Source organism: Narcine bancroftii, unplaced genomic scaffold, assembly GCF_036971445.1.
Source record: "Narcine bancroftii isolate sNarBan1 unplaced genomic scaffold, sNarBan1.hap1 Scaffold_105, whole genome shotgun sequence".
NCBI classification, from domain to species: domain Eukaryota; kingdom Metazoa; phylum Chordata; class Chondrichthyes; order Torpediniformes; family Narcinidae; genus Narcine; species Narcine bancroftii.
In genome coordinates this window covers 488,094-506,832 of record NW_027211821.1, presented here as the reverse complement: position 1 = coordinate 506,832, position 18,739 = coordinate 488,094, and the positions used below count along the sequence as shown (strand labels likewise).

The window sequence follows — 18,739 nt, the reverse complement described above, 5'->3', positions numbered from 1 at the left end:
TTTGTGATATCAGGATAGAGAAATTATATTGTGGCTTGCGGATCAGAAAGTCGCCTTGATCAAAGCCCTACGATGTATCAAGGCAATAGGGTTTTATTTTAAGCTGATTTAAGTCAGGAGATTATTAAGTGATGGAAAGAGTTTAATCTGGTCAAAGCAGTGCTGTGGAAGAAAGGGTATAAGTTTACTTTTTGGTATCCGATTATATTTAAGGTGATTTATGGGCGAGATCAGTCTCAATGTTTTGAGAGTCCTTATGGTGCATTATCTTTTGCAAATTCCTTCCCAGATTTGAAGGAATTGATGGGGAAAATGCCCGAGGATAAGATTGGGAAGGGAATGGGAATCGGTGAATGATGTTGAAGATGAAGCTCAAGCTCAATGTGGGTGTTATCACTGGGATGACTGATGGGTTTTAATGGTCGGTTGGGGGGTGGTGGTTGACTCTACTACTTCTAAAGTCGTCTGCCACTTGTGGTACTAACTGCAGCTGGTCCGACTCTTGTACTTGTAGATTTTTACATTTTTTACAGGGGTTTCTTATTGTTTGAAAGGGGGGTTTGGGTTTTTAAAAAAATTATATCTAATTGTAATTGCTGTGTGAAGTGTCAATCTCAGGAGGAAATTAAGTTATGGCTCATTTAAATTATGTGACCTTTAATGTTAAATGACTTAATAATCTGATGAAAAGGAAGGTAATATTGGCATATATAAAGAAAATGAAGGTTGATGTTGCTTTTTTGGAAGAAACTCATTTGTCTGAGAAAGAACATATGAAATTGATGAGAGATTGGGTCGGACATGATTTTGCATCTCCATTTAATTCGAAAGCTCGAGGTGAGTTGCTACTTTGGTTCATAAGAAGATTCCGTTACAGTTGGAATCATTCTCTGCCACATCGGGTCGAGAGCTGTTGGTGAATTGTAAAATTTTTGCTGAAGCATGGACTTTGATGAATGTTTATCCACCCAATGAAAATAATGAAGACGCGATTTCTGAAACTTTTTGGAATCTGGGTCAAGCTAATGAAAATATTTTGGTTGGTGGGGATTTTAATTGTGTGTTGGATAAATTTCCAAAACTGTACAAAGAACCAAAATAGCTAAATGGATGTTAGACTCAATGAAAGATTTGAATTTGGTAGAAATATGGAGGAAATTAAATCTGACAGAATAACTTTTCTCTTTATTCACCCAGACATTATCCTTTTTTGAGAATTGACTTTTGCTTAATGTTAGTACAATTACAGGGTAGATTTATACATGCAGAGAATAAGAGTAGGATTTTGTCTGATCATTCCTCATTGTTAAGTAGAAGTACACAATCCTTTATCTGGACATCTAAAATCCGGAAAGTTCCAAACACCAGCAAGTAGGGAGAGAGACGGCAGTGCGAGGCAGGAGGGAGAGGGGTGGGGGGAAAATGGCAGCATGACTGGAAGGGAGTGGGGGTGGATACAGCAACACAATTTGGGTGGGCTTAAATCTGGGTTTCTGAAATCTAGAAAAATCTGAAATTCAGAACACAGTGACCCCCCACCCCCCCCTAAGGGTTCTGGATAAAGGATTGTGCACCTGCACATGTTCTGGTTTGCATAATGTACACACCCCTTATCGGTGAATGTTTAATGGGATGTTATTGAAGCAACCAAAATTTCTAAGTTATATCAAAGACCATATTCAGTCTTATTTGCAAATTAATACAGATTCAGTACAAAGTAAATTTGTTTTGTGGGATGTTTTAAAAGGTTATTTAAGAGGTCTGATAATCAATTATACTGCAAGAATTAAGACACAGCATTTGGCAGAGAGGCAAAATTTGGAGAAGGAAATAACAATTTGAGAGAAGGAATTCCAACGAAATTCGACTGTGGATAAAAAGACTTTTCTGATTCAGTTGAAACTGTTATAATATAATGCAAACATATAAATATGAAAAATTAATACAATGATCCAAATAGCGTTATTATGAGTTAGGAGAAAGAGAACATAAGGTTTTCGCTCGGCAATTAAAGACTGAACAGGCATCAAGGACAATAAATGTGATAAGAACTAAATCAGGAGTTACTTTTAAACCTCAGGAAATGAATGATGAGTTTCACTCATTTTACCAGAATTTATATCCTTTTGAAGTAAGTCAGGATGAGGAACGTGTTGAGTCTTTTTTAGGTAGTTTGAACGTATCAGTTTTGGACGATAAAGATAGGACAGAATTGGAAGTTCCTTTCAGTGATTTAGAAATTGAAGAAGCGATATTGAATATCACCTGGAGAAGATGGGTTTACAGGAGGGTTTTATAAAGAATTTTATGAAGTCTTGTCTCCTGTTTTGGTGGATGTTCTTAAATAAGCTACAGAAGAGCAAAAGCATTTCCAGAATCCTTTTGTAGACCTAGACTTAGTTATTGCAAAAAAGAAAGAGCCCCATTGAAAGTTGCCTCATATCGACCAATATCTTTATTAAATGTAGTTTATAAGTTAGTAACTAAGGTATTGGCCAATAGACTTGCGAAGTATTTAACACGTTTAATCGAGCCTTTGATCGAGTTGAAAGGTACTTTTTATTTAAAATACTTGAAAGATTTAAGTTTGGAACTTTTTTACCTGGTTGTTTTAAAGCCTTGTATAAAAGGCCTTTGGTGAGTATGGTGACAAATGGACAAATTTCAGATACGTTTAATTTAACACACTCCACAAGGCAAGGTTGTCCTTTGTCACCATTGGTGATAGAACCGCTAGCCCAAGCTATAAGACAAAATGATAAAATTAGTGGGATTAAAATAAATGAAGAGGAACGTAAGATTAATTTGTTTGCAGATGACGTACTAATATATTTAACAAATCCTCAGTAATCATTATGACATCGACAAACCTGTTTGGTTCAATATGGAAAAATGTCTGGTTATAAGGTTAATCGGGATAAGAGGAACATATTACCAATTACACAGGAAGATTATCCTGCTTGTAAACAGATTACACAGCTTAGATGGACTAAGAAAATTAAATATTTAAAGGTAATGGTTGATGTGGATTATGTGTAAGTTTAACTATGTTTCTCTATTGATAAAATTCAAGCTGATTTAATTAAATGGAAAGATTTTCCTTTGACATGAATGGCACATGTGAATTGTATTAAAAATGAATATTTTTCCTTGAATTCAATATCTTTTTCAATCAATTCCATGTTTGTGTCCAAACATATTTTTTAAAGAGTTATGTAGCAATCAGAATATTTTTATAGAAAGGTTCATTGGCTAGAGTATTGTTGCAAAATTTAACATGGCAATATGCATTAGGGATGACAATGGCCTCATTTTCAGAATTATTCATTAAATTATTAGTTTATTATCAGTTAAAATTTATTAATAGGATGTTCGATGTTAATCAACCTCCACACTGGGTTAAAGTGTTATTAGCACAGATTTCTCATTCTATTATACATCAATGTATATTTAGATGGACTCCTCGTCTTTTGCATTATTATAATGTGGCAGTATGATGACATTTATGTGATACTTGGTATAAAAGAAATCTGTCAATAGCAACTGGAGATAAGGTTTCATTACAAATTCCATTACATCAGGATAAATACATATCCTTCTCGATGGGTAATCTCAGTATTTAAAGATTTGCCAGATGATAGGTGTTCAAGTGTTAGCAGATTGTTTTGAAGATGGGATATTTTTTCTTATGTTAGGCTTCAGGAAAATATTGAGGTACCGTTAAATTCTTTACTTGCATATTTTCAAGTACATGCTCCAGTAGTGAAGAGTTTTGGGCGGGAATCGAACATGTCTAAGTTAACTAAATTTAAAATTTAATTGTAAATGAGGCAGAAATTGATTTATTTCAGAAATGTATTCTTTTTTGCAAGAGAAAATGGGTAATCTAGATTGAGATAAATCAAAGCTTAAATGGGAGAAAGATTTATCCTTAGAATTATCCCAAGAAGGATGGACTACTATGTGTGAAGAGAGTGTGACTAAATTTGGTGAACTACAATTTTCAACATCAGTTGAATTAAACACCAGAAAAGTTAAAAAGATATGGATTTAGTCATTCAGATTTATGTTTTAATTATGGGACTCAAATTGGTACTTTTTTTTTTCCAATTCTGTCTGGTTGTGTGATAAATAAGTCTTTTTGGATAAAAATTAAAGAGTTTAAGGCGGATTTATTAGAGACTACTTTAATGTTAGATCCACTGCTTTTTTTTTAAATGGGGTATATTACAACTTTAACAATGGGTTTAAGAATGGATAAATCTCAAATTGAGTTTATTCGGTTCGCATTAGCATTGGTTGGGGAATGTATTGTTATTTCGTGGAAAAATGATGTGGATTTAAATATGAATCGTTGGCAAAATGAAAACTTGTATTTGTTTGGAAGAGATAACATAATTTACGTGATAATTATTTTTTTTATGTGAAGATGTGGTCTAAAATTTACAGTCTTTTGCCTCTTCTTTCTTAAAGAGTGGAGTAACATTTACAATTTTCCAGTCCAGCCTGGGCAGACAAGGATAGATAGACTTTAAACATGAACATGGTGAGGAATTAGCAAAGCTATTCATTCAAATATACTGCTTACAACTAGGTAATTCAAAATCATCCAAGTTATAGGGTTTCACATGAGAGACGAGGCCAATAGCCGCAGAGATCAAGACAAAGCAGAATCATGAACACCATTACTACCAAGATTTACATTGGTGACATATCAGAGTCAATGCAATACTTTAAGATTAGATACAACACAGTAACAGACCCTTTAGGCCCACAAGCCTGTGCTTCCCAGTTGACCTTCAACACCCCCATACTTTTTGAACAGTGGGAAAAATTTGGAGGCCCCTCCCCCACCCTGGGGAAAACCTAAGCACACACAGGGAGAACATAGAAACTCCTCATAGAGAGAGCAGGATTTGAACCCCATCCCTATCACTGGCAGCGCAACAGAGTTGCGATTGTGCCATCCACTGTCGAACCATGTTGGACAGGAAGAAACTCAAATCAAGAAAGTCAATAAATGGAGAGCATCAATATTTCGTGAATTGGTACGGATTAGTTCAGATTTTGAGAAAAGATGGATGGACAATACTTTGCAACAACATAATGACAGTCAGTACAAAAGAAGCCAGAGCGAGCTTACATGGGAGCCAGGAAGGGAAAGTAGCCACTTCATTGAAATGGAAGCAAGAGAATGGTCTTAGGAGCAAGAACCCATGTAAGAGAAGTTCTGGTTCACGAGCAAGTCACAAAAACCCAATGATGCCTTCCAAAGTGCATTCCGATTTGGGAATACGAGGCATTTATCTTGACTTATTTCCCCAGTTTGGGCATTTTAGATCATTAATATTCCCCGGTATTCTTAAAAATCTGATGATGAGGTGTTACATGTGTTGCTATGAGGTGTAACAATGCAGCTCGCAGTATTTGCACAGCAGATATAATAAGGGATCCACCCTTCCCCCTCTCCTTCATAGTGTCTATTTAAGACAAACATAATCTGCAAAGAAATGATGATGAGATCACGAGATGAAGCAGTAGAACTTCATTCATCTTTTGATTTGATCGTCTAAACAAGGTTTAAAAAAATTACAGAGCAGTGAGGGTCTGGGATGCATTGCTGGGGTGGAGGTGGGGGCTGGTACAATAAGGACATTCAAAACACTCTAAGATACATGGATGGAAAAATAAAAGAGGGTAATGAGTGTGAGGTAGGGAAGAGTTAGATTTGTAATGGCACTGATATACCATCGTTTACAAACAATTAAAGAATACCCTCACTCGTTTCTTCCAGAAGACAATGGAGTCGACCTTCTTTATCCTCCTCAGACACAACATTGCATTCTTCAACTCCCGAAAGACCACCCAGCCAAACCCCTTTGACCTTCTCATTGGCTCATTGCTACATTGTAATCCTGACCCTCTCTCTCTACTCCTCCTGCATCGGAGATCCATCACCCATACACTGATGTTTAACACACTCGGACACATGGGCTATTCCTCCAGCGCGATGCTTCAAATACATCATCAGCGGCAAATGGCACCGTTCCCAAAGCAGGCAGATGCATCACCGTGACAGCCCCCTTCCCCCACCCACCTCCAGCCTCCGAGCCATGCAAGGAGGCGACTGAATGGAACTGTCCCCAGTGTAATGGTCTGGAGGGTTGACAGTTCACCTGATCTCGTATGATACTGGAAGACAGGCGATGCAGGGGTACGACTGGTCCTTTTGCTCTGGCCCTGATGCAGAATGTGGACATTCGAAATACACTGGCTTCAACCTGTTGATGGAAACAGTGTTACCTTTTCCATTCCTGTCAATAACAAAACACTATGAATGGTGTCATAAGACCTGGAAAGAACCATCGTAAATGAGCTAAAGTGGTTTACGAACAACATCATGTCAAAGAAACACACGAGTACAGTGTTGACAATCATTTGGCACATCCACTGCAGAAGATGCTGCCACATAGGAGAACATCAGAGTTATCTCATTTTCTCAAAGAAAATCAAGAAAACTGACCTGTTCATGGAGCACTGTGTTTGGACTCAGATTCACAAACTCACCTGGCAAGGTCAGCATACAGTCATAGACTAGCTCTACCACTAAACATCTATGATCTGCCCTCAGAGCTGTAGTCACGCAAAGGAGAACCATGGGCAAACGTTCGCTTCATGTAGATGATTTGCCACCTGCTGTCAATGGTGCTTTCGATCGTCAATGAAAATGCTCAAAGAAGCTGTTGGCCTGAAATGCTTAGCCGTAATTCAGGTAGTGACCAGAGGATCAGTGAGAGCTCAGACCAATGCTGACTCGAACTGAGACCCTCGATCTGTTGTAATTGTGCCCAGAACACCAAAAGATGGAATCCAATGATCCACAAAAGCCCAAGCAATTGTCTCTGCAGAGATGCCGATGATAGGAATTTCGTCCTTCCACCTGGTAGTCCTGTCCTCACCCGTGAGCAGAGAAGTACATTGCCGAGATGGCGGAAGTGGACCTTCCAAGCCACAAGGTGCATGTGCTGGAAATGGGAATCCAAAACAACAAAATCCCCCAGCTTGAATTTCATGTGCCTGGAGACTTTAGGGCGTTGACTTAGCAAGCAAGTCCTTGCCCATAATCCAACATTCTGTTTAACACGAAGCCAGGTAAGATGTTCCTTAACCAGTTTGATTGATGCTCTTCTACCAGGAAGAGATAGATTGTGAAGAGAAAATCTCCTGCCTCATAGCCACCCACACAAACAGCCTCGTCCTTTCTGTTGGGGGAAAAAAAATCACAAACCAACTTTTCACCTGATTAATCCAGCATCACATCTTGAAAATGGAGACCAGAGTTGATCTGGTTTCACCGGATGAAATCGGCATCAGTGTGCCGTGCATGAGCCATGGCACTGAAATTGATGGCAGTAGTTTTATGTAATGTCGAGCCTGAATAGGGCACCAGCCACAGCATTCACTTTTCCTCAGATGTGCTGTGTGTCCGATGAAAATTGTAGGATGAAGTCCAAGTGCCGAATCTCTCTGGGCAAATAGAGATGTGTGCTTCTACTTGCAGTATGCAGAAGAGGCTGGTGGTCTGTACAAATGGTCAAAGAATGACCTTCCAATAAAAAAACTGAAATATCGAATTGGAAAATGGGATTCATGAGAGAATTACAAAGAAATTTATTTCAAAATTGTATCTACTATATCAAGAGGAATCTCCAAATCCAAACTTGAATAAATCAAAAGAAGGATGGGAATTGGATTTGGGAACTGAAATTGACCCTTTTTGCTGGTCTGACGTTTGTTGGGACAATAATTATTGTTTTTGATAGATTAGTTAATTATAACTTTATTCATCAATTATATTTAAAGCTACAACAATTAATTTATTCCTAATTTTTCAAATTCATATTTTAGATGTGGCACATAAACTGGTACATTTATACATTGTATCTGGAGATATCTCAAGGTGACATCATTTTGGAAAAATGTGGGCAGGTTTTTGGAACAAATTATCATAATGTTTACCATTAACACCTGAGCTTTTACTCTTGGGAAATGTATATGATTTGGAAGCCTAATTCAATTTCTCAAAGAACAATTAATTATTTTTATGTCACTTTGGCAGTTACCAGGATATGTATAACAATTCCATGGAAATCTGAATCCAATCTTAAAATTGATTGTGGGGAAATGCAAAATTGTAGTCCCTTAGCAAAGGTGACTTATAATATTCGAACTGGGTATGATACATACTTCAAAGTTTGGAAACCATATTTAGATATGGGTTTGGATATCTAATGTATTCACTTCTCCACCCCACCACCACTTTTCTTTAATCTTAATGGTTGAAACTTATCATGTTGGTTTCATTCTACTATTTTATTAATATCCTGCCTTTCCTTTTGGGAGGGAATAGTTATCACAGTAGCTTTGCACCTAGATCTGTATTTTTTATCTTTTATACTTTTTTCTCTTCTCACTTTTCTATACAGTTCAACCATTTATTTTTTTTATTCTATTTTCATAATTGTAAGTTTCATTTGGATACGATTCTATAATTATATTGAACTGTATAGAAAACTATACATATATATTTTTTAAAAACTGAAATATTTCACTGCGAGATAGATAGCTAAGAGTTCTTGCCGAAATGTACTATATTTTCCTGAGCTGGTGACCACTTGGCTGGAAAAAAAATGTCAAAGTTTCCAATTGCCCACAGACTCGTTGTTCGAACACTGGTCCCACAGCACTGACAGATGCATCTGTGGTAAGAGAGCAAGGCCTTGGGCATTTGATGTACAAGCTTAGTGGCCTTTGTAAGAACAGTGTTCACATCATGGAAAGATAACACAGCATCATCTCCCAAAGTTAAGGTCTTTTTGAAACAGGCATCAGATCCTTTGAGTCATTCAGCAAGAGGTAATAGAGATGTTGTGGCATTCACCAGGGAACAGCAATAAAAATTCCTCCAACTTAAAAACCATCACAACTGGCCAACCTTAAAGGGGGGAGGAAATTCTCAAAATTCACGCATTTCCCATTCATCAGGCAAAATACCATGTTGCATAACTCTAGGTCCCAAAAATACAAGATCAGAAGCACCAGAAACACTTTCCTGGGATTGATCACGATGCCACATTCCTCAGGTCTTGGAAACAATGAGATAAGGTGGCTCTTGTGCTCCTCTTCATCCACACTTACAACCAGAATCTGATCGATCAACACAAGCACCAAAAAAACCCAAGGCCAGTGAATTAGTGGTCCATGAACCACTGAAATGTCTGAGCTGCATTTCATAGACTGAATGCCGAACGGGAGCATCACTGCTGTCTTCGTGACATCCGGAGACTCAAATTGAATCTAATAGTAAGTAGGTACTAGATCCATTTTGGCAAATGCATATTTGCTGTGGAGGTTTGCTGAGAAGTCTTGTAAATTTGGAATATTTTATCAGTCAGGCTTGGTGGAATTGTTCAGGGGACGATCATCTCTGCAAGGCCGCCAATCCCTAGTTTTATTCAGAACCATATGCAACCGTGAAGCCCAGCAGCTGTCAGATCTGTGGAATACGCCCAACTCTTGCCAATCCAATCTTGCGATTTTAAGATAATCTGGGGGTATTACAAGCCTGCGTCTCAGACCCTGCCTTTATATGGTGGCTTATTGCATGTCTGTACACCGTTACGATGGGGTCATGAGGCAAGGAAAACACGAGTAAGGCTTGGAAAGGGCAGGAATCAGGTTGAAGGTTTGTCAGGCAGCAGGTGGCATTGGAAGGACAACAAATGCAGCTCACTTGCATTCAAGAGCTGCAGTCCACACAACGTTTTTTCAAATACATCACGGAAAAATGTGACAAGAAATTCACTCCCAAAATGGAATTTGCCACATTTACAACTGAAAAACTACCCAAAAAGATGGCAAGACTAAAATGAAGCATGAGTAACCTCTGGCCATGTTTGAATAAGAGAATAATTTGTAGCTGAAAGAACACATGACATATTAGAAAGACTATGTTCCTCAAGGATTGGAGGGACCGGCACCGATCGAAACTGACAGAAAATTTTGAACTTTTACATAGAGATGGCAAACAAATAACCTACTCCAACAATTTCCTCCAATGTTTCCATTTTTCTCAGTTGCCTTCGATAATCTCTCTCAAATGAGAACAAGATCCCAAAACAAAGGAGGAGAACCATGCCACCAGGCCCATTGAGCCTGCTCCATAAATACACACTGAGCTACTCTACACTCCTTCCAATTTCCACACTTTTCCCCATATCCCTTCATGCCCTCACTAACGAGATACTTGTCTATTTCTTGTTTGAATACTCCCAGTGATCTGGCTTCCACTACTGTATGAGGCATTAAGTTCCACAGCTCCATGACCCTCTGGCAAAAGAAGTTCTTCCCAATCTCTGTTTTGGATGGATAACCTCTAATTTTCTTGTCATCGATTCACCCACCAAGGGAAACATCTTACCCGCATCCACCCTATCTAAACCTTTCAAAATAAAAAATGTCTCCATGAGATTTCTTCTTTAATTTCCGATATCCCAATGAATATAACCCAAGAGCTGTCAAACACTCCTCATACATTATATTTTGCATTCTGGGAATCATTCTCGTCATTCTCCTCTGCACCCTCCCCAACAACATCACATCCTTTCTCAGATAGGGGGCCCAAAACTGCACCAAGACTCAAAATGAGGTCTCACCTGTGCCCCATAGAGCCTCATTAACACCTCTTTACTCTTGTACATATTTCTCTTGAAATGAATGCCAACATAGCATTCGCTTTCTTCATTACTAATTTCACCTGGTCATTAACATCTTCGAATAAATGTTCTGGGTTTAATTTTTTTAAATCATGTTGTGGTTCCTTTTCATCACCTTTTTGGAAGCTGAATTCACAAAATTTTCCAAATATTTTTTCAGCAATAATTCTGTGGTACAGAGGATTACTCATCTTTCCTAGAGGTTAAAAGTTGCATTTTGATTTTGTTGTCTCAACTGAACATTGTACAAGGTGAAGGCCGATTAAAATGGATTCAGTAATGATGGCCTTCAACTTTGCATTATTGCTGTGGCTACACAGCTTGAATGATAAACTGCTGTTTCTACAGGGAATTAACTCATGGAAATGTTCTAAATACATTCATTGGAGATAGACCTCTGTGAAATATTTACTGCCCATCGACAACAATCCTTGAAAAGAGATGAATCATCACCCAACAGAGCAGCCCAGGAATAGGACATTTGGTGAACAATGTCTGTGGTGACCATGATGCTCATTTAAATTAATCCCATCTGTCAGCACATGGTCCATACACATCACCCATTCCCTCTTGTTCATGTGCCCAACCAAAACCCTCTTAAATCGTGGTGATTTCACCACTATCCTGGCAGCGTGGACCAGACTCCCACCGCACTGTGCAAAAACCTGCCTCACTTCTCTCCTTTTCCCCTCTCATGTTCAATATAGGCATCGTAGTATTTTTACATCTCCCACAGGGGAGGGGGAAGAAGAAATCTACCTTCTCCAGGACTACAATAATTGGATAAATTTCAACCAGGTCATCACTCAGCTTCCAATGCTCCAGAGAAAACTATCCAAACTATCCTCTCCTCAGACCCAATGCTCTATCCCAAGCAACCCCCTGATAAACTCCTTTTGTCATGCAGCAACTAGAATTGCAGAAAACACTCGAAATGTGGCCAAAATAACACCAAAGTCCCTATATTTTTCAAGGAATTTGGACAAGTAACTGAGAAAAATTACATTTTAGACACTTGGTACGTCAAGATCAGAAGGATTGGAGCATTATTGTTCAAGTGACACAACTTTAAAAAATAACATCTAACTTGATGAAGAATGTGATGCTACAACGGGAACAACGGATGGAATCAGACACATTCTATGAGCATTGGGAAGCAAAGAAAAACGAATTGGTTTTCCATCTCTTCCAAGGCGACCCAATGACCCCGACAGGTCCTCACCGACCTGCGACCGTAGTACCACAATGGTCGCGTCCTGGGAGGGTGCCCACGATGGTCGCAAGTCGGGGTTTTGACCGCGTGTGAGGACCCCTGAAGTCTTAGAGCCTATTTTTAAAATCAAATGATTTGACAAACGAGAACAGAGACACAGGGCACAAAAGACCCAAAATGTACGGATTGACTTTGTGACTCAGGGTCCATTGGCTGGGGCAGCCACCTTAATTTCTGTACGCATGCGCCAGACGTCAGTTGGCGCTTGCGCAAACAGTTCACTTCGTGGCCCTCAATCGGCACATGCGTATCTGCAAGATATGTGCAAACTCATCAAGCATGCGCCAACTAGACTTGCCAATCACGTTCCGCGCCCCCTCCCGCTGCAAGTAACACCGCAGCCTCCAGCCTCGCCCTATCGACACCATCAGGCCTCGCACCGACGCCTCGGTTTCACCCAAACACCCCGCCGGTACCGGCCGCTCCCGGGTATGGCCCAGCGGGCTGCTGGTCACCCGTTTTCCCTGGACCACGCGGCTGTGGATCCCGGCGCCGCCGCCAACTTCTTCCCGTTGGGCCAGCGGGGACACGACGGACCCTGAGCAGACGATGCCGCCGCAAACGTCCCGCCTCCCCACAGCACAAGCCAATCAGCCTGCGAATCCGCCCATCAATCCAACCCGACTTCAGCGTCCAATCAAATAGCAGCCTCACCGAATCAACCCATTGGCTCGCGCAACTGAAGCAACCAATCAGCGAGCGATTGAGCGAACACACAGGTGAACCCAATCAGCATCGCAAGACAGAACACAAAGGCAGTGGAAGGAGCAGGAGACCTTTTGGACCTTTCACTTTCAACTACCCCAACAACTCAATCAAATCCTTGGGAAACACAGGATCACTTTTTCTTGGCTCCAGGATTCCTCTGATCTTAAGAAATACATTGTACCCCAACTGCAAGGGAGACTATTTATTATCAAACTTTCGTTCATATTTATTACCGCTTCCAATTTAATGGAGGACACAAGTGGTTGTGTCAGCCAGCTGGACCGCCTCGGGGAACCTCATGGAGCAGTCAATCATGGTGAGAAGGTAACTCATCCCGCGGGAGGCCGGAAGTGACCCCACAATGTCATTGTAGATGTGGCTGACCCTATGTGATGCTGGCTCGAATGTCTGGGGTGGTGCCTTCACGTATGTCTGCATTTTGGTCATCTGGCAGAGTGTACAGGCCTTGGCCCACTGACAACCTGTTTCTGAAGGCTCAGCAAGACAAACCTATTGACCACCATTTTGACAGTACTGATGGCCGGGTGCGTCAGGTTGTGCACCTCATCATAAAACTGCCATCTCCATGCTGTCGGCACGATGAGGTGGGATTTGCCATTGGAATGCCGCAGAGGAGCGTCTACTTACCAGGGTCGATGTTAACATCCTCCAGCCTGAGCCTGGACACTGCTGTCTTGCTTGCAAGAATATCAGGGTCATCCTGCTGTCCCCTGCCGAGGGCTAAATAGTCTATTCACTGGGACAGGGCCTGGTCAGACTTGATTGCGGGGGTGGGGCAGTGCATCACCCACGATGTGTTGAATGTCTGTAGTGAACTCAGACTCATATGAGAGGAGTCGCTGCTGCTTGGCCGACCACAGGTCCAACACTTTATGGAAGGCAAAAGTTAATGGCTTCTAGTCCATGAAGACACTGAATTGTCTACCTTCCAAAAATACTTTAAGTGCCTGACTGCCAGGTACAGCACCAATTGTTCTCAGTCAAAGACACTGTATTTGAGTTCAGGTGGCCAGAGGTGTCTGCTAAAGAAGGACAGAGGCTGCCATTCCCCTTCGATGAATTGCTCCAGTGCACCCCCTACTGCTGTGCTGGAAGCATCTACTGTGAGAGTGGTGGGTGTCTCTGGCCTGGCGTGTACCACAAGGGTTGTGTTGGCCAGTGCATCCTTGGCCTTCTGGAACGACTCCAAATCATCATTGTCCCAGGTAATGTTTTTACCTTTCTCCGCATGATGTGGGCCACTACTGGTATGAATCGGTGATAAAAATTAATGGTACCAGTGAATTCTTGCAGCCCCTTCATTATGTGGGGTTTGGGGAAGCACTGAACAACCTCTACCTTTTCAAGCAGGGTTTAGTTCCGTGCCTGTTGATTTGACCCCCAAGGAAGTCGAACGTTTCCAACCTGCCCTGGTACTTAGCAAGGTTTATATAGTATGTCCAAATACCTCCAGCTAGGTGCACAGTCACATTCAATAGGGTAGAGAATTCCAAGGATATTTCATTTTCATTGAAGACATTTCTTAAAGTCTAAGCAGCCGATCGGTTATTGGGAAATTGTGACACTTGGTGAGCCTTTTAAATGCCCCTAAGATTTCAGCCTTCACCACCACTCCAGTTCTTGGGCTCGTCCCATGTCCCTGACCTGGTACGCATACATTGCATCCCCTCCCCTTGTCACCCTCCTGTTGCTCCACCCCGAGCCAGTGGTGAAAGTGGTTTCTGTCCCAACAGGTGTTGGGGACCTCAACCAGGGAGCAGACCCGGGAGATGAACCTCAACTGCATCTAATTCACATTCCCGCAGATCAACGCACGACCGTGGGCCAAGGTGAGTGACCCATTGGTGAACCGGAGCTCCGGGGGTGGTCTCCATCCTCTGGGTTCATCCCCAATACTGTCCCCTGTCACCCACCAGGCCCATCTCCAAACCCCCATCTCCCACCAGGCCCATCTCACACACCTCTGCCCTGGCAGTTACCAGAGCAGTTTCCCTCTTCATGTGGGGGTCCAAAATGGATGGAGTGGGAAGGAGGTCCATGTACGTCACCAGACTATGGTGTTATGAGCCCAAAGGACCCCAAAACCCAGCAGCAATAGACATTCACCAGGACAAGTAGTTGCGCGAGTCAAGGATTGATTCGGTGAGGCCGCTATTGGATGAGACGCTGGGGTCGGGTTGGATTGATGGGTGGGTTCGCGGGCTGATTGGCTCTTGCTGTGAGGAGGCGGGACGTTGGCGGCGACGTCATCTGTTCGGGGTCCGTCGCGTCGCCGCGGGCGCGAATGGGAGGAAGTTGGCAGAGGCGCCGGGACCTTCCTCAGCCGCGCGGTCCAGGGAAAACGGGCGACCCGCAGCCCGCCGGGACCCACCCGGGAGCGGCCGGTACCGGCGGGGTGTTTGAGTGGAGCCGAGGCCTGATGGCGCCGACTGGGCGAGGCCGGAGGCCGTGGGGTAACTGGCAGCGGGAAATGGGCGGGGGAGGGGCAAGAAGAAGTTTGGAAGTCTGGTTGGCGCATGCGCGGTGGATTTGCGACTTGGAGTTGGGTTTGCGCACTCATAATAGTATAGGGATTAGGCACCACTGGGTGGCGGGTCTGAACAATAGCATTCAAACTTCTAAGATCCTGAACTAGGCGATAGGATCCATCTGACTTTTTTACTGGGAGTATAGGGGTGTTATAAGGTGACATGCATTCTTCTAATAGTCCGTCTCGTATTAAAGTCTCAATTACCGGCTGATGACCTGGTATTAATGTGACATGTAAAGGTGGGATGTCCAGACCTCCTCGATTTCCCTCCTTATACCAGACTCTCTCGTCAATCTGCCGTTCATCCTCTTCCTTTAAAGCGCAGAGGTGGACTCGCACTTCTCCGTCCACAGGGAGAGCACCCAAACCTAGGAGAGCCTGTAAGTCCCTTCCTAGGAGGTTAAATCCAGCCGAAGGTAATAACAAGAGGTCTTGTACCCCTTCTCTTTCTTCCAGTTTCACTGTTACTTGGGGAATTATTGATACCATTCTGGGAGCTCCTTCTATCCCAGAAATTGTCAAATTACTTTTTATAGGCTCAGTTCCGATTGGCACAGTTATTACACTACTTCGTTCCGCTCCTGTGTCCACCATAAACACCACCTCTTCTCCCTTGGGACCAATTTTTAGTTTTACCAGGGGTTCCCTCTTATATTTGGTCCCTAACATTTGGAACCCCTGACACTCCTAATCTTCTTCCATAAGTTCGAGGGCACGCAATTCCCTCTTGTATCGGGGGCATTCCCTCTTAAAGTGTCCTTCCTCATTGCAGTAATAGCATTTAACAAATCTCCGGGGTCTTCCCTCTCTTGGATATTTTGGATTGTTTAGAGGAAGGTTTTGTTTTCTTTCCCCTCTGGATTCAGCATTCATCTGTCGGATAGTCTGTACCATAACCTTTGTCGCCTTCTTTTGATCTTCTTCTTCTCTCTGCACATATACTTTTTGTGCCTTTTTTAACAGTTCACTTAGGGGTTTTTCACTCCAGTCCTCCTCCTTTTCTAGTTTCTTTCTAATGTCTTGCCATGATTTGGAAACAAATTCAATTCGAATAAGCCCATTGGTGTACTAGGGTCCACACCAGCATACTGTTGGACATTCTTTCTCACCCTCTCCAAAAAATCAGTAGGGGACTCGTCTTTCCCCTGGTGGTTCCCAAATGCCTTGGTAAAATTGTGACCCTTTGGCACAGCCTCCCGTATCCCTTTAATTGTCCACTCTCTATATTCTCTCATACTTGCCAATCCCTCGGGTGTTCGTTTGTCCCACCTGGGTTCATTTAAGGGATATTTTTGTTCATGGGGTCTAGGGTCCCCAGGTTGTTCATATTCCCACATGAGGAGGGCAGCCCGTCGAATCATCTGCCTCTCCTGGGGTGAAAATAATGTTCCCATTATTGCCTGCATCTCTTCCCACGTATATGTGTTTGGTCCCAAGAATTGGTCAAGCTGTTCAGCCAGTCCTATAGGATCTTCCAATAACTTTTTCATTTCTTTCTTAAATCCCCGCACCTCTGTACTAGTTAGGGGAACATTCACATATCCCGTTCCCCCTCCCGGTCCTCCCATAGGAACTTCTCTCAGGGGATTTAGGTTTATTGAAAACTTTGATGGTCCTGGACCAGTCTGGGATCTTGTCCAGGGTCGGTTTACCGGTGGAAGTTTAGGGTCCGACTCCCTTAATTCATCCTTTTTATCCCGGCCCCCTTCGGGGCAATCAGATTCATCACCTTTCCCCTCCGGTAATAAGCTTTCCTCGGGCGCAGTAGGCACCGGGGGAATATAAGGAGGGGAAAGGTTGTCCAGAGGTTCCCATTTCTTTTCTCCTGCCACTCTCAATTTAAAACATTCTGTTAAGGATCCTGGCCAGGGAACCCAACAAAATGCATATGCTGACTCTTCTTGATTCACCTTTGGTCTCGAATTTACATATATGTTTAATGCTTGTCTAACCCAATCCTCATCAGATCCAAATTTCGGCCACCAGACCGAGGAACCTTTAATAGGTTGTTTTGACCAAAGGAGACAATATTGGACCATCTTTTTCTTGTTTTTGTCCCGATATCTATTACTATCCCAATTTTCAAACATTCTCCCCAAAGGGCTGTCAAGGGGTACTCCCAGGAATTGTCCTGAATTTTCAGACGAGCCCTTAGATTTTGATCCTCCCATTTTCCCACCTAGATCTGTTTATCGTTGCTGAGGACCCTCTCGCTCTGGACCCTACTCCCTTCCTCTCAGACGCCTCGTCGGAGGTGCTGTCCCTCCTTCGGTTACCGCTGAGGTTTTCCTGGGGTTGACCCCTCTCTTCTCGGCACTTCGTCGGAGGTGCTGTCCCTCCTTCGGTTACCGCCGAGGTTTCCCTGGGGTCTATCCTAGAGTCCCGCGACAGGGTTCTCACACAACGACAAAAGATCTATACTTAATCTATTCCGTTAGGTTTTTATCCAAACAGGTGTATCCCGTTACACCTGTTACCCAATCCCCACACCACAATCGTAAGTCGTCACTTACCGGTGTCTTCCCGGGGATTGAACCGTCACCCTTCTCCTCTCCGTCTTGTCGTGTCACCCTGTCCGGATACCACTCGCTCAAGCCGCCCGAAGCGACGAGCAAGGGACTAGGAGCCGCTGAACTCAGCGGGGTGCACCGCCTCCGATGTCCCTCTTCTCGCCTCCCCTCACGGCCGGAGTGTGGATCCCGGACGAGCCCCCATTTGTCAGAAATAAAACTTCTCACACATGAGTCTCTTTAAAACTGATGACACGACAAGCTTTATTTACAAGTCTGCAGAGTTGGACTCAACTGGTTTCTCACCAGTTAAGCCCCGATACATACAGTGCATTGATTTTTATACCTTTATTATTTGCCCTTCCCCTTCTTATTAATACTGTTTTAATTGGTTAGTATTACAAAAACATTCTAAGTATAACTGCATTATTAATTATCACGTTCGTTACGTACGCTGTGAACTCTACATTCACTGAATTCTGTTTCTCACACTTCTTATCAATCCTTTGTCTCCTGCATGTCTCTCACTATGACCATGAAAAGATAGGTTTAAAAAAACATATTCAGCAGCTCCTTCTGTCCTTGACTGCTAGTAAACTCTCTGTCCGTTCTGGCTTCCCTGTTTATGATTAATCATCACATTTTAACTTAAGTCTTTTTAACCTAAATTCTCTATATCACATGTTTGATTCCATCCGTTGTTCCTGTTGTAGCATCACATTCTTCATAAAGTTAGATGTTATTATTTTAAAAGTTGTGTCTCTTGAACAATAATGCTCCAATCCTTCTGATCCTGACGTACCATGTGTTTAAAATGTAATGTTTCTCAGTTACCTGTCCGAATGGCTTAAAAATATAGGGACTTTGGTGTTAAAAATACAGGGTAAAGATTTCACCAATCCTTTTGAATTTATGATCTCTG

General features: G+C 42.4%; 1 long non-coding RNA gene across 1 annotated transcript in view; it reads right to left on the bottom strand.

Annotated features, from left to right (window-relative positions):
- Positions 1-18,494, bottom strand: part of LOC138750196 (uncharacterized) — a 49,676-nt gene extending 31,182 nt beyond the window's left edge. Inside the window, exon 1 of the long non-coding RNA XR_011349147.1 lies at positions 17,821-18,494. This is a non-coding gene — a long non-coding RNA (uncharacterized lncRNA). The remainder of the gene's footprint in view (positions 1-17,820) is intronic.
- Between the last annotated feature and the right edge of the window lie 245 nt (positions 18,495-18,739).